The following is a 13,486-nucleotide window of genomic DNA, read 5'->3' as shown; positions in this document are numbered from 1 at the left end:
TAAAAGGCACTTTCAATAGAGGGGTCATTCTACATATAGAGTGCCTTCTGGGTAGTGTATTTATTTCACCTTGAGCGCATGAAGAGCACATCTATAAAGAGCACATGTTTTACCATCTCAAGTGATTAAATAAAAATAACTATAAAAGTGACAAGGTTGACTGTAACAGGGTTGACAATTTCATCTTAAATCAGCCAAACACCCCTTGTAGCAAGGGGAATGGAAGATTGGGAAGGGAAATTTAATGCAAGGTTAACAATGTTACTTTTTAACAAATGTTTAAACATGAACAGTTTTACCATATTAAAATAAGAGTTCAGTTCATGTTACAAGGTAGACCTTAAACCGCAGGGACAAGTAAAGTAATCACCAATCGCATAGAAACAAGTGGTTTAAAATGCCATTCATTGAGGACAACCCATTTAATTTAATGAAAACACACCACTTGATGAACATTTTAATATGGTTTAGTTTGTACGGTAGATGTGCAGTATTTGATCCAACTGTTCAATTGAGTGTTTTTTCAACAATTGCACACATAAAAGGCACTCTATTGATGGGAAAACCCTGCGATTCTCCACTGAAATTTTTTTTGTTGTTCAGGAAAAGGCTTACTCATTGTCTGGGAAACCGGCCCATAATTTTACACAACAGGCCCTTACCTAACCTCTTGTCCTTTAGCAGGGACTTAGGTGTTACCTATAAACTTTTTATACAAATTTGACTACATATCAAATAACCTAACAATGAGGAAAAGGTAATTGGCTTGAAGATAAATTCAGCCTCTATTTATTGTTGGTTTTGTCTAGCTAATAGCCTACACAAATGGGCTGCAATATTCAAGGTAAAATAAATTAGGCCTAAATCAAATTAAGTCTAATTTGAGACTCCCTTGGTGTACAAAAGGCTGTGAAGTATTTGTAGTTAATCATATCAGTAATGTTAGTTCATCATATCAGAGCTGTAGCTCCGAACACCGGTGAAGTGGAGCAGAGCATGCTGGGCAATTTCCAACACAGAGAAGATCAGCTCGAGAGAAGTAAAGCGAGAGAAAGTTCCAGCCATCCTTGTGCTTTCATTGTGTTGGCCAAGGCCAGTGTGCGTCCTTGTTGATATGTAAGTACATCTCAAACTGGCTCTAACCAGAATAGAAAGAGGAGTGGGAGTCCCCGGTGCACAACTGAGCAAGAGGACAAGTACATTAGTGTCTAGTTTGAGAAACAGACGCATCACAAGTCCTCAACTGGCAGCTTCATTAAATAGTACCTGCAAAACACCAGTCTCAACGTCAACAGTGAAGAGGTGACTCCGGGTTTCTGGCCTTCTAGGCAGAGTTGCAAAGAAAAAGCCGTATCAGACTGGCCAATAAAAATAAAAGATTAAGATGGGCAAAAGAACACAGACACTGGACAGAGGAATATACATGGGCCTCCCGAGTGGCGCTGTAGTCTAAAGCACTGCACCGCAGTGCTACAGTAGCTGTGCCACTAGAGATTCTGGGTTCGAGTCCAGGCTCTGTGGCAGCTGGCCACAACCGGGAGACCCATGGGGCGGCGCACAATTGGCCCAGCGTCGTCCGAGTTAGGGGAGGGTTAGGCCGGCAGGGATGTCCTTGTCCCATCGTGCACTAGCGATTCCTGTGGTGGGCCGGGCGCAGTGCACGCTGACACGGTCGCCAAGTGCACTGTGTTTTCTCCGACACATTGGTGCGGCTGGCTTCCAGGTTAAGTGGGCTTTGTGTCAAGAAGCAGTGCAGCCTGGTTGGGTTGTGTTTCGGAGGATGCACGGATCTCAACCTTCGCCTCTCCCAAGTCCGTACGGAATTTGCAGCGATGAGACAAGACTGTAACCACCAATTGGATACCATGAAATTTTTGAATTAAATTTTTTTGAAATTAATTAATTTAAAAATGACAACAACAACATACAAAAAAAGAAAATAAATATATATATATATATATATATATATATATATACAGTGCCTTTGAAAAATATTCAGACTCCTTGACTTTTTACACCTTTTGTTTGGTGAGGGTGGATTTGGTGCCTATGAGGAGTTCCGTTTTATCACTGTTGAGCTTGAGGAAGCTTTGTTGCATCCATGTTTTTATTGCAGAGAGGCAGGATTCAATGTAGGTCATAGGTGTTTTGAGGAGGGATTTGGTGCTGAGTTAGATCTGGGTGTCATCAGCATACCAGTAGATGTCAAAGTAATGGCGGATCTGACCAAGAGGGAGGATGTAGATGATAAAGAATAAGGGACCCATTACAGAGCGCTGGAGGACACCGTGTATAACTACAGTTGAGTCTGAGGTGTGGCCATTGAGGGAGATGTAGTCAGTCCGGTTTTTGAGGTATAATTATGGCAAGGAGAGTGTGGTGCCCTTAACACACCCTCAAGCCTGGTGAGGAGGATCTGATGGCTCACTGTGTCAAAAGCGGCACTCAGGTCAAGGAGAATCAGAATGTTGAGGGCACCAGCATCAGCAGAGGTCAGGAGGTAATCAACAACTTTGAGGAGTTCAGTTTCAGTACTGTGGAGGGGGCGGTAACCAGACTGGAGGGGCTCTAACAGGTATGTAATTGGGAGGCAACAGTACATTCCATAGTCTTGGCAAGGAATGGGAGGTTGGAAATGGTTTGGAAGTTATTGAGGATGGTGGTGTCCATTCTTGGCCTTTTTAAGATGGGGGTGTTTTGTAGGGGACAGTTCTGTGGGCGAGTGAATGGTTGACGATGTGTGGGATATAATGACAGGGAGGAGGAAGTCAGACTTTGATGAGAGCAGTGGAGAGAGGATCCAGGGAGAAAGTTGTAGTCTTGGATGACATGAGTGTTGAGATATATGGAGAGTCAATGAGGACGATTTCGGAGAGCTGGGTTTCAGGGGTGACTATTGGGAAGTTGACAGGGGGAGGGGAGGCTGAGATATTGATCAGTCTCATAATTAGTCATGCTATCCCGTGTTTTACTGCTTAAAGAATGGTATCTTGTTATATGCTAGTGTTTATTCTAACCAGATACAAACTTATCTTGGTGTGACTTATTCATAAGACTGGGCTTACAGCTAAGTGATGATTGGGTGCAACCGCAGCATGTGGGTTTACTATCTAAGAAAGTCACATGTATAGAACCTTGCAGAAAGGAGTACAATAGCGTTTGTTGTTTTGAATGCAGTTAGACGGTTGAGCCCTCAGGCTAGCAACCTCGTGCTATCTTAAAGTCTGCACAGACAACTAATTACCTTTTGCACACTATCTGTTGACTGCCACGTATACAGAAAGGGGTTGTATTTTCTCTATAAATGCAGATACCCGGCTACGTTTGTTAAGCCTCGGACTGACTGTCACGCCCTGTCCATAGAGGCTTTCTATTCTCTATTTTGGTTGGGCCAGGGTGTGACTAGGGTGGGCATTCAATGTCCTTTTTTCTATGTTTTGTATTTCTATGTCTTGGCCTGGTATGGTTCTCAATCAGGGACAGCTGTCTATCGTTGTCTCGGATTGAGAACCATACTTAGGTACCCTTTTCCCCCACCTGTTTCGTGGCAAGTTAACTTTGTAGTTGTTCAGGGCACATGGCCCAAAGCGTCACGGTGGTTTTTTTGTTCTTCGTTTTGTCGGCTTCATTTTAAAAAAAAGTTCAAATGTACGCTTACCACCTGCACCTTGGTCCAGTCCTTCAACCAGCCGTGACACTTACTGGGAGTGTCAGTGAGTGGATACGCCATTCCAGACAGACAAAATAGATTAAGGGTGAGACTGATTTTCTTTTAAACACCATAGAAAATCCTGTTCTGGGACAGGTTGTGCACATGATGTCTTTGTTGTAGCAAAGACACCCATAGTTAGAATCTTTGTTGTAGCAGAGTTATTTCGGAATGGGGGAAGTCCTGGAAGTAATTCTAGGGCAAACATCCTGTTGAAGCAGGGTGATCTCCAATTTGGAATATTTTTGTTCAAGCAGAATGGCACCCATTTGCCAACATCCAGAAGACTTGGAGACAGGACAAAATTAAGGACATTGCTAAAGAACTTCCAGATTCTACAAAGGACGCTGGTGACTTTACCACACAGCTACTTAAGATGGCCCTGCTGAACAAGCCATCTGCAGCTGAGATCGCTCACATTTGCCGTATCAAGATGAGGCTGCGATGGGCGGATGCGGAGGGAGGCTTGATGAAAACTATCAATGGGAAGAGGGTAAAGCCTATAAGACCCAACTGGCTATGCTGTGTGATCGCATAAAAGAACATTACCCACCCATGACCAATTGGGCAGCTATCCATAGTTGCACACAGAAAGCTAAGGAGTCATTGGAAGGCTAAAGACAGACTGGAGACCTGCTACCGTAAGCATAGCGGACTCAAACCAATGACTGATGGCTGCCACAATGGTGACGACGACAACCTTTTTAAAGCGGCCCTAATGAATGGACTTTTGCCAGCCCTTGATAAACAGTTTAAAATGACTTGCATTAGCTGGGAAACTACCAGTCTACAAGCGGTTATTGAACACTGTTAACATGCTGAGAGGCAGCAATTGTCTCAAGAAGACAAGACAAAACAGAGAATAGAAAAAGAAGGAGTGAAGTTACAAGCTGCACAGCTGGCTTTTATCAAGGACAGGGCCAGCAGCGGCAGGCTCAGGAAAGATCTCAAAATGATGGACAGAGGGGAAGAGGTAGAGGATGAGGAGGGGAGCCAGTGCTGACAGGTGGGCCAGACAGCAGCAACAACAGGACAGGAACTTTGTTTGTTATAACTGTGGAAAAGAATGACATTTTTCTAGAAAGTGTCGAAACACAAGTGAGCAGGGAGCAGCAGGGGGTGGTTGGAAAACCGGACCTCTATCGAACACCTTCCTCACCTCTGCCATGAAATCCTCCAGATGACGACAAATGGTGTATTGTTGATCCCAAACTGCCCTGGCCCAGGAGAGCGCCCTTCCTGAAAATTAGCATAATAATATACACTATCTTTGATCGGTCCGAAGGAAACGAAGATGGCAGTAGCTCAAAAAAGAGAACCCCAGCAGGTACCAGGATCCCCAGAGTATCGCTCCAGAGGAGGTAAGTGGGATTCTTGGAAAGCCGGGGTAGCCTGTACAAACTCACCACTCATAGGGAAAAAGTTACTGGGTGGTTGGGGGTTCTCAGAGGTGGCAGGCTACCTATGAGTTAACTCCCTGATTTGCTCCATAATAGCCTTAAACCCTTGGTCATGGCGTTCAGAAGGTCCTGTAGTAGCTCCTCATGTCTCTCAATGGTGGCTCCCTGCAGGGAGACAGCGTGGCTGAGCTGGTCCAGGTCTGCTGGGTCTGTTATAGCCAGTTCGTAGTATAAGGATACAAGACCAGACCCAGATGCAGACACGGGAGGCAGGTGGTTTGAGTCTTTGATATTTATTGTATTCCAAAAGGGTAGGCAAGGGAATGGTCGTGGACAGGCAAAAGGTCAAAACCAATTCAGAGTCCAGGAGGTACAGTGTGGCAGGCAGGCTCGAGTTCAGGCCATCAGAATGGTCAGGCAGGTGGGTACAGAGTCCAGAAACATGCAATGGTAAAAACCAGGAGGACAAGACGAACTGGCACAGAGAAACAGGAACTGGGAAAACTGAGAAAATAAGCGACACCTGGAGGTAGTGGAGACAATCACAAGAACAGGTGAAACAGATCAAGGCATGACATAAATAGGGTTCTGAGGCATCTCCTTCGGGGGACAGTAATGGCATGGCAAGAATAGTCTCAATGTCTTTGCCGTACAATTACTTAACACAAGTTATAATAAACACTATAGTAAAAAAAAAATAAAGAAGCCATAAAGCAACCAATGAAATATATTGTAGCTCCCATAACACCAAATAATGACTGAACCCATCCAAACAGATTCCAATCGTTGTCTGGTTGGTGTTTGTTTGCAAGATCACCGCTGAGCTCTTTCAGATGTTCCACTACCATAGTCCAGTTACCCTCACCCCTGGGTGTGAATGTATAGCAATGGTCACCTATCATTTTGCACGCTCCCCCCTCCCGTGCTAGCAACATGTCAAGCGGTACCCTAATCTGTATGGCCGTGTGGCTTGCTATTCTGTCTTATTATCGAAAATCCTCAAGTGGTTAAATTTACCAGTGATTCTAAATGATATCCTAATCGATCTAAACCATGGGCATTTTCCGATGCTCCATACCAAGGAATTAATATGCGCGTATCTGGAAACCACAGTGAGTCAATTCAGCTCCTCCTCATTAAGTCCTCCCACATACCTGATGTTTTGGGTTTTTCTTGGCTCCAAAAACACGACCCAGATATTGACTGGACTACGGGTTCCATTCTGGGTTGGAGCTCATTTTGCCATTCACACTGCCTAAAGGCGGCACAGCCATTAAGTATGGCCTCGGATCTCTCTGCCGTGCCCGCAGAGTATCATGACCTCCTGGAGGTTTTCAGCAATACTCGTGCTACCTCCCTTCCTCCACGTCGCCCTTTACGATTGTGCTATTGATCTCCTTCTGGGCACCACACCGTCTCGAGGCCGGCTATATTCCCTGTCCGGTTCTGAGACCAAGGCCATGGAGGAGTACATCGAGGACTCACTGGCTGTTGGGAGCATTCGCCCCTTTGCCTCTCCTGCCGGCGCAGGATTCATCTTTGTAGGGAAGAAGGACAAGACCCTGCGTCCATGTATTGATTACCGGGTCCTCAATGATATTACAATTAAAAATCGGTACCCTCTACCACTCCTCTCCTCAGCTTTTGAACCTCTCCAGGGGGCTACTATCTTTTCAAAATTGGACCTTCGGAATGCCTACCACCTTGTGCAGATACGCGAAGGAGACAAGTGGAAGACAGCTTTCAACACTGCGAGTGGACACAATGAGTACCTGGTTATGCCATTTGGACTCACGCGCCTGCTGTCTTCCAGGCACTGGTCAACGATGTGCTCCGGGACATGTTGAATTGTTTTGTTTTTGTCTACCTCCGCGACATTCTTAATTTTCTCTCATTTTCTCTCGTTCTGCCCAGGAACATGTTCGACAGGTCATTCAGCACCTCTTGGAGAGGCTGCGAAGTGCGAGTTCCACCACTCAACTATCTCCTTTCTGGGATACATTATTGCTGAGGGGAAGTACAGATGGATTCGGAGAAGGAGTGGTGGTGGATTGGCCCCAGCCCACGTCCAAGGTGCAGCTCCAATGGTTTCTGGGTTTAGCAAACTTCTACCGCTGTTTCATTCAGGGCTCAGCAACCTGGCGGCTCCCCTCTCTGCACTCACCTCTCCCAAGGTACTGTTCACATGGTCCCTAGCAGCGGACAAGGCTTTTGGGGATCTAAAGCAGAGATTTACTACTGCTCCCATCCTAATCCATCCGGACCCAACTCGTCAGTTTGTGGTGGAGGTTGATGCTTCCGACGTGGGAGTAGGGTCCGTTCTTTCCCAGTGATCCGTCCAGGACCAAAAGCTTCATCCCTGTGCTTTCCTGTCCCATCGTCTCAACTCTGCGGAGAGGAATTATGATGTTTGGAACCGGAAACTCCTAGCAGTTGAGATGGCTCTGGAGGAGCGGAGACACTGGCTGAAAGGGGCGGAACATCCATTTCTGGTATGGACGGATCATAAGAATTTACAATACCTCCACACTGCCAATTTCACCATCTCCTACGGCCCTGGGTCAAAAAAAGTGAAGCCAGACGCTCTATCCCGTCTGTACAGTTCCACTGCCACTCCCTCTGAATCTGAGACCATCCTCCCTGCCTCTTATTTGGTGGCTTCTGTTGTTTGGGAAATTGAGGCTCTGGTCTGCAAGGCACAGCATTCCCAGTTGGACAATGGGGGGGGGCGGCTAACCAGCTGTTCGTTCCTGATTCGGTCCGGCCTCAGGTCCTGGAATGGGCTCACTCTTCCAGGCTTACCTCTCGTCCTGGCACTCGTTGAACTCTCTGGCTTTCCTTCGTCAATGCTTCTGGTGGCCCACCATGGTTCCTGACATCTCGGCCTTCGTCGCAGCATGCATGGTGTGTGCACAAAGCAAGACTCCGCGGCAAGCTCCGTCTGGCCTCCTACAGCCACTCCCTGTCCCTCATCGCCCCTGGTCCCATATTTCCCTGGATTCTGTCACTGGTCTTCCTCCATCAGATGGCAACACCACCATCCTGACGGTGGTAGATCGGTTCACCAGGCCGCCCATTTCATCTCTCTTCCGAAGTTACCTTCAGCCAAGGAGATGGCCCAGCTTATGGGGCAGCACGTCTTCCGGATCCATGGACTCCCGGTTGACATTGTCTCGGATCGGGGTCCTCCAGTTCTTGTCCCAATTCTGGAAGACTTTCTGCACTCTTATCGGGTCATCAGCCAGCCTGTCATCTGGGTTTCATCCCTAATTTAACTGCCAGTCAGTGCAAGCCAATCATATATGCCAGGAACACTCTCCCCTGCTCAGCTACTGGACTATACCCCTTTGAATGCTCCATGGGGTATCAGCCCCCACACTTCCCAGAGCAAGAAGTTGAGGTGTGTGTGTGTGTGTGTGTGTGTGTGAACTTGCGTCCTTCTCTCTACATCCATAGGGGGCCACTTCATTGTCAAAGGTCAGGAGAAGGTCATTCTGGTCCAGGAGCAGCTGTCAAAGAACCACATCATCGTGGGGCAGGACAGGAAGGGAGCAGTGGGAGCCTCACTCATATCTAGAATGACTTGACCAGATTGTGAGTCTCCCTAGTTAGACTCTAGCTGCAGTTTGGTGTAGATGCTTTGCTCCTATTGATATTTCCATACCTACTTTCTTTCATGATTGATTCATTATATGAATGTTTTCTGATTTATTGCTTACTTTAGTGCTTTATCATTGTAAGACTGTACTGGCATGTCTGTTTATCAAAACGTCAGTTCACTTGCCACCACACTCAACTCAAACTGCTGTGTAATGTGGTTACACCTGAGTCCACATGAGGGCGCTGTCTGACTAAAATATGCCAACAGAATACAGATAATGCCAAGCTCTTCCACCTTTCTACCCTGTTCAGCCTTGTTGTTCAATGTGTTGGTAGTGGAACCCACTTGTGCTACTCATTAAGACCTAATTTGCTAATGTAATATAAAAATGAGCTAATCTAATGTTTTAGCTCATTTCAGAATGTGAACATGCTGCATCTATTACCATTATATAACAATTGCTACTAATTTTTGAGCTGAAAATTTGATTGGATTCATTCAAGCAACAGCAGAACACATGTTTGTTTAAATCCCTACTTTCAGTGAGTTGTCTTAGCTTTCAGTCATCCTCTTCTGTTAAACATTTGGTCATCTTTATCACTCAATAAGGTTCATATCCGTGACACCTAGATTAAAATGGCTCTATGAACCTGTTGGCAGCAGTAGCATCGTTGATTTCCTCTTGGCCAGCCCTCTCCAAACATGTCCAATGTGGCTAGTAGAAAGAGGAGGAAGGGAAGCGCTACGAAGGTACACAATAGTACATTTTGGTAGATAGAAGGTGCTCTTTGGTAAAAGGGGTAAATTGGTAATCAAAAAGAAAGGAGGACCAAAGCACTCTTCATATAATGAATTAAAATGCCTTTATTAGTATGGCATGTTCAATAGAAACAAAGTTGTTGTTTTTTGAAACCGACGCGTTTCGGCAGCATGGCCTTCGTTAGCGAGTACAAAAAAAGGAATACAAGGTCCTCTTTTGAACAGCTTTACAATTAGCCCTAATTAGAAGAGGGAGTGGTTACAAAATAGATTGGACACACCTAGTAAGCAATACTATACACATTAAAAGGTGAAATACTGTAGCTAAGTTATCATAAAAATACAACTCCAAGCTAGAAGTATCAGAAGACTAAAAAGTTCTAACCTTAAATATGACTGGGAGAAGTGTCAAGAATAAGAAAGCAATTTGTTCCATAGTACACTAGAACACAGCAAAAGATGAACAACAACAGTCTAACCGTAGCTGAGGGCAAATTAAGCAAAATGTCTACTGGATGACAGCAAATGGACCCATCACGACCCTACAGGAAGGGTGAGAAATCCATATCTTCATTTAAACCAGGGTATTTAGTGGCCTGTAGTTTGTAAATCCAAAAACGTTCCCTTTGATTTAACTGTTTAAGACGGTCCACTTTTCTAATTGAGGCCGGAATATGATCAATACCCATAGCTTGTATGGAGGCAGGGTTGCCATGGTGTAAGGACTTGTAGTGCCTTGCCATGGTGTAGGGACTTGTAGTGCCTTGCCATGGGGTAGTCTTCATTGCCTACCCGTATGGCGTACTTGTGTTCCGCTAAGCGGTCTTGAAGGCGTCTCTTTGTCCGTCCAATGTAGAACACCTTGCACTGTGGACATTCCAATCTATAGATGACATGAGTGGTTTTACAGTTAACGAAATGCTTGACGTAATACTCCATTTTGGAAGCTGTTTCAACAAAACACTTCTTCTGTGCAATGGTTGCAATGGTTCCATTTAAAGGAGCCCTTGGGATTGTGGTCAAGCCAAGTTTTTTGAGAGTCACCCGGAAGATAACTGTGTCCAATGTGGCCTTGTAACATTTAGAGTAATCACCAGTGTGGAGTGTTGGCCGGCCTGGTTTGTTTGCTCTGCCTTCATGCATCCTGGGTGAAAATCCTCCTGGCCCTCGATGCACTCTGCAATGCTGCCAAGCAGCACGGCCCCAGATGCATTGTGGGCCAGCCAGCCCTGTTCCCACAGCTTCGCAATAGCATAAGCAAATGTCAGAGATCCTGCCTCACCTCTCCCTGACCTCTCTTGTCTGTACCTCTCCCTTTATCTTTTTTCTACCTTTCACTCCGTGTACACCCACACTGCCCCTTCCTCCACCCACTTCCTCACTTCTCCATCTCCTGCCAACCTCTCTTTTCTTCCGCCATCTACCTCTCCCATCCTCTTTGTCACATCACATCCTTTATACCTCTTTCTCCTCCACTTCATCATCATCATCCATTCACTTATACATCTCCACCACATGTCCTCACCCCTCCAAACTTCCCTGATACCTCCGTCATCCACCTCAATCCTTGCCCTTAAACCACCTCCTCCACGTTTCTCCTCTATTTTGCCCTTATACCTTCTCTCGATTCCTCCCACCCACGCGTAATCTCGTTCATACCGCACCCTCTTAATAATGTCTTCCTGAGGACTAGGACTGACTGAAGAATAGAATGTATTCTAGCAAGAGGAGATGAGTCTTGCGTTTGTGACACAGCCTTTGTCTTGCCTAGTAATTAAAGAATAATCCTCCTCAAGTCATTTCTCAATAGGCCAACATGTCCTTTTTTGATATGTGTTGATGAATGCAATGCCCCAATTTGTCTGAATAAAGACCCTTATTCAGTAGGAGGAACCAGCAATGCATTGACGAGGGCCATATTAGCATCCTAGCAACGGCCGTTGGATCAGATTTGAATGCATGTTGTTGATGCCTTTTCAGTGTTGTTCTCATTATACCTTTGATGTTTGATACGTCAAACTATGCCTCAGTAGACATAAAGCCTTAAATAGATATTAGACCAGGGGTGGGCTCCTGGGTGGCGCAGCCGTCTATGGCACTGCATCTCAGTGCTAGAGGTGTCACTACAGACCCATAGAGAGTTGCACAATTGGCCCAGCGCCGTCCAGGTTAGGGTTTGGCCAGGGTAGACCGTCATTGTAAATAAGAATTTGTTCTTAATTGACTTGCCTAGTTAAGTAAAGGTTCAATTGAAAAAAAAAAGTAAAAACTTGAGATTTAGAAATTCAACAGAGGAAGGCCGCACAGATTTTTTGGGGACTAATTTGTTGGGCCAGGAAAAGGGCATTTATTAAAACATATATATATATATATATATATATATATATATATATATATATATATATATATATATATATATATATATATATATAGGTCCATTAGAATTTGTACATAGTGCATTCAGAAAGTATTTACACCCCTTGACTTTTTCCACATTTGTTGTGACAAAATAGGATTAAAATGTATTTAATTGTAATTTTCTTGTCTACGAGCTACACAATACTCTAATGTTGAAGTGGAAGATTTTATTTTGTTTACATCCCTGTTAGTGAGCATTTCTGCTGTGCAAAGATAATCCATCCACCTGACAGGTGTGACATATCAAGAAACTGATTAAACAACATGGACATTACACAGGTGCACCTTGTGCTGGGGACAGTTAAAGGCCATTGTGCAGTTTTGTCACACAACACTGCCACAGATGTCTCAAGTTTTGAGGGAGCATGCAATTGGCATGCTGAGTGCAGGAATGTCCACCAAAGCTGTTGCCAGAGAATTGAATGTTAACTTCTCTACCATAAGCTGCCTCATCGTTGTTTTTGAGAATTTGGCAGTATGTTCAACTGGCCTCACAACTGCAAACCGCAGACCAACTGCAGCGTAAGCTACGAACAACGAACACATATGCATTTTATCGATGGAAATTTGAATGCACAAAGATACTATGACAAGATCCTGAGGCCCATTGTCATGCCATTCATCCGCCTCCATCTGCCATCCATCCTCTTTCAGCATGATAATGCCGCAAGGGTCTGTACACAATTCCTGGAAGCTGAAAATGTCCCATTTCTTCAATGGCCTGCATACTCATCAGCCATGTCACCCATTGAGCCCGTTTGGAATGCTCTGGATCGACGTGTACAACAGCATCCAGCAACTTCGCACAGAAATTCAAGAGGAGTGGGACAACATTCCACAGGCCACAATCAACAGCCTGATCAACTCTATGCGACGGAAATGTGTCGTGCTGCACAAGGAAAATAATATGAAATCCATAGATTAGGGCCTAATGAATGTAGTTAAATTGACTGATTTTCCTTATATGAACTATAACTCATTAAAATCTTAGGAATTGTTGCATGTTGCGTTTTATATTTTTTGTTTAGTTTATGAAAAATAAAACACTAATATATCTTGATTAGATAAGTATTCAACCCGCTGAGTCAATACATGTTAGAATCACCTTTGGCAGTGTTTACAGCTGTGAGCTTTCAGGGTGCCCATTATTTTTATTTTTTTTGCCCATTATTCTTTAAAAAATTATTCAAGCTCTGTCAAATTGGTAGTTGATCATTGCTAGACAACTATTTTCAGGTCTTGCCATAGATATTCAAGCAGACATAATTCCAAACTGTAACCCAGCCACCACTTTCTTCTTGGTGATTTTTTTATTTAACCTTTATTTAACTAGGCAAGTCAGTTAAGAACAAATTCTTATTGACAATGACGGCCTACCGGGGAACAGTGGGCAAACTGCCTTTTTCCGGGGCAGAACAATAGATTTTTAACCTTGTAAGCTCAGGGATTCAATCCGGCGACCCTTTCGGTTACTGACCTAACGCTCTAACCACTACGCTACCTGCCGCCCCAAAGTAAGCAACTCCAGTGTAGATTTGGACTTGTGTTTAAGGTTATTGTGCTGCTGAAAGGTAAATTAATCTTCCAGTCTCTCGTGGA

The 13,486-nt window shown here is 44.7% G+C and overlaps 1 protein-coding gene across 7 annotated transcripts in view; it reads left to right on the top strand.

The window, feature by feature from the left end:
- The first annotated feature begins 2,388 nt into the window (after positions 1–2,388).
- Positions 2,389–13,486, top strand: part of LOC110532287 (DNA-directed RNA polymerase III subunit RPC2-like) — a 50,416-nt gene continuing 39,318 nt past the window's right edge. For all 7 annotated transcript variants that reach the window (XR_016495038.1, XR_016495041.1, XM_090230939.1 and 4 more), the window contains exon 1: positions 2,389–2,575. The gene's annotated coding sequence lies outside the window, so the exon portion shown is untranslated. The remainder of the gene's footprint in view (positions 2,576–13,486) is intronic.

The sequence above is a fragment of the Oncorhynchus mykiss genome, chromosome 1, assembly GCF_057628025.1.
Source record: "Oncorhynchus mykiss isolate SJ-2025 chromosome 1, ASM5762802v1, whole genome shotgun sequence".
In the NCBI taxonomy this organism is placed as follows: domain Eukaryota; kingdom Metazoa; phylum Chordata; class Actinopteri; order Salmoniformes; family Salmonidae; genus Oncorhynchus; species Oncorhynchus mykiss.
This window is presented reverse-complemented; position numbering and strand designations above follow the sequence as displayed.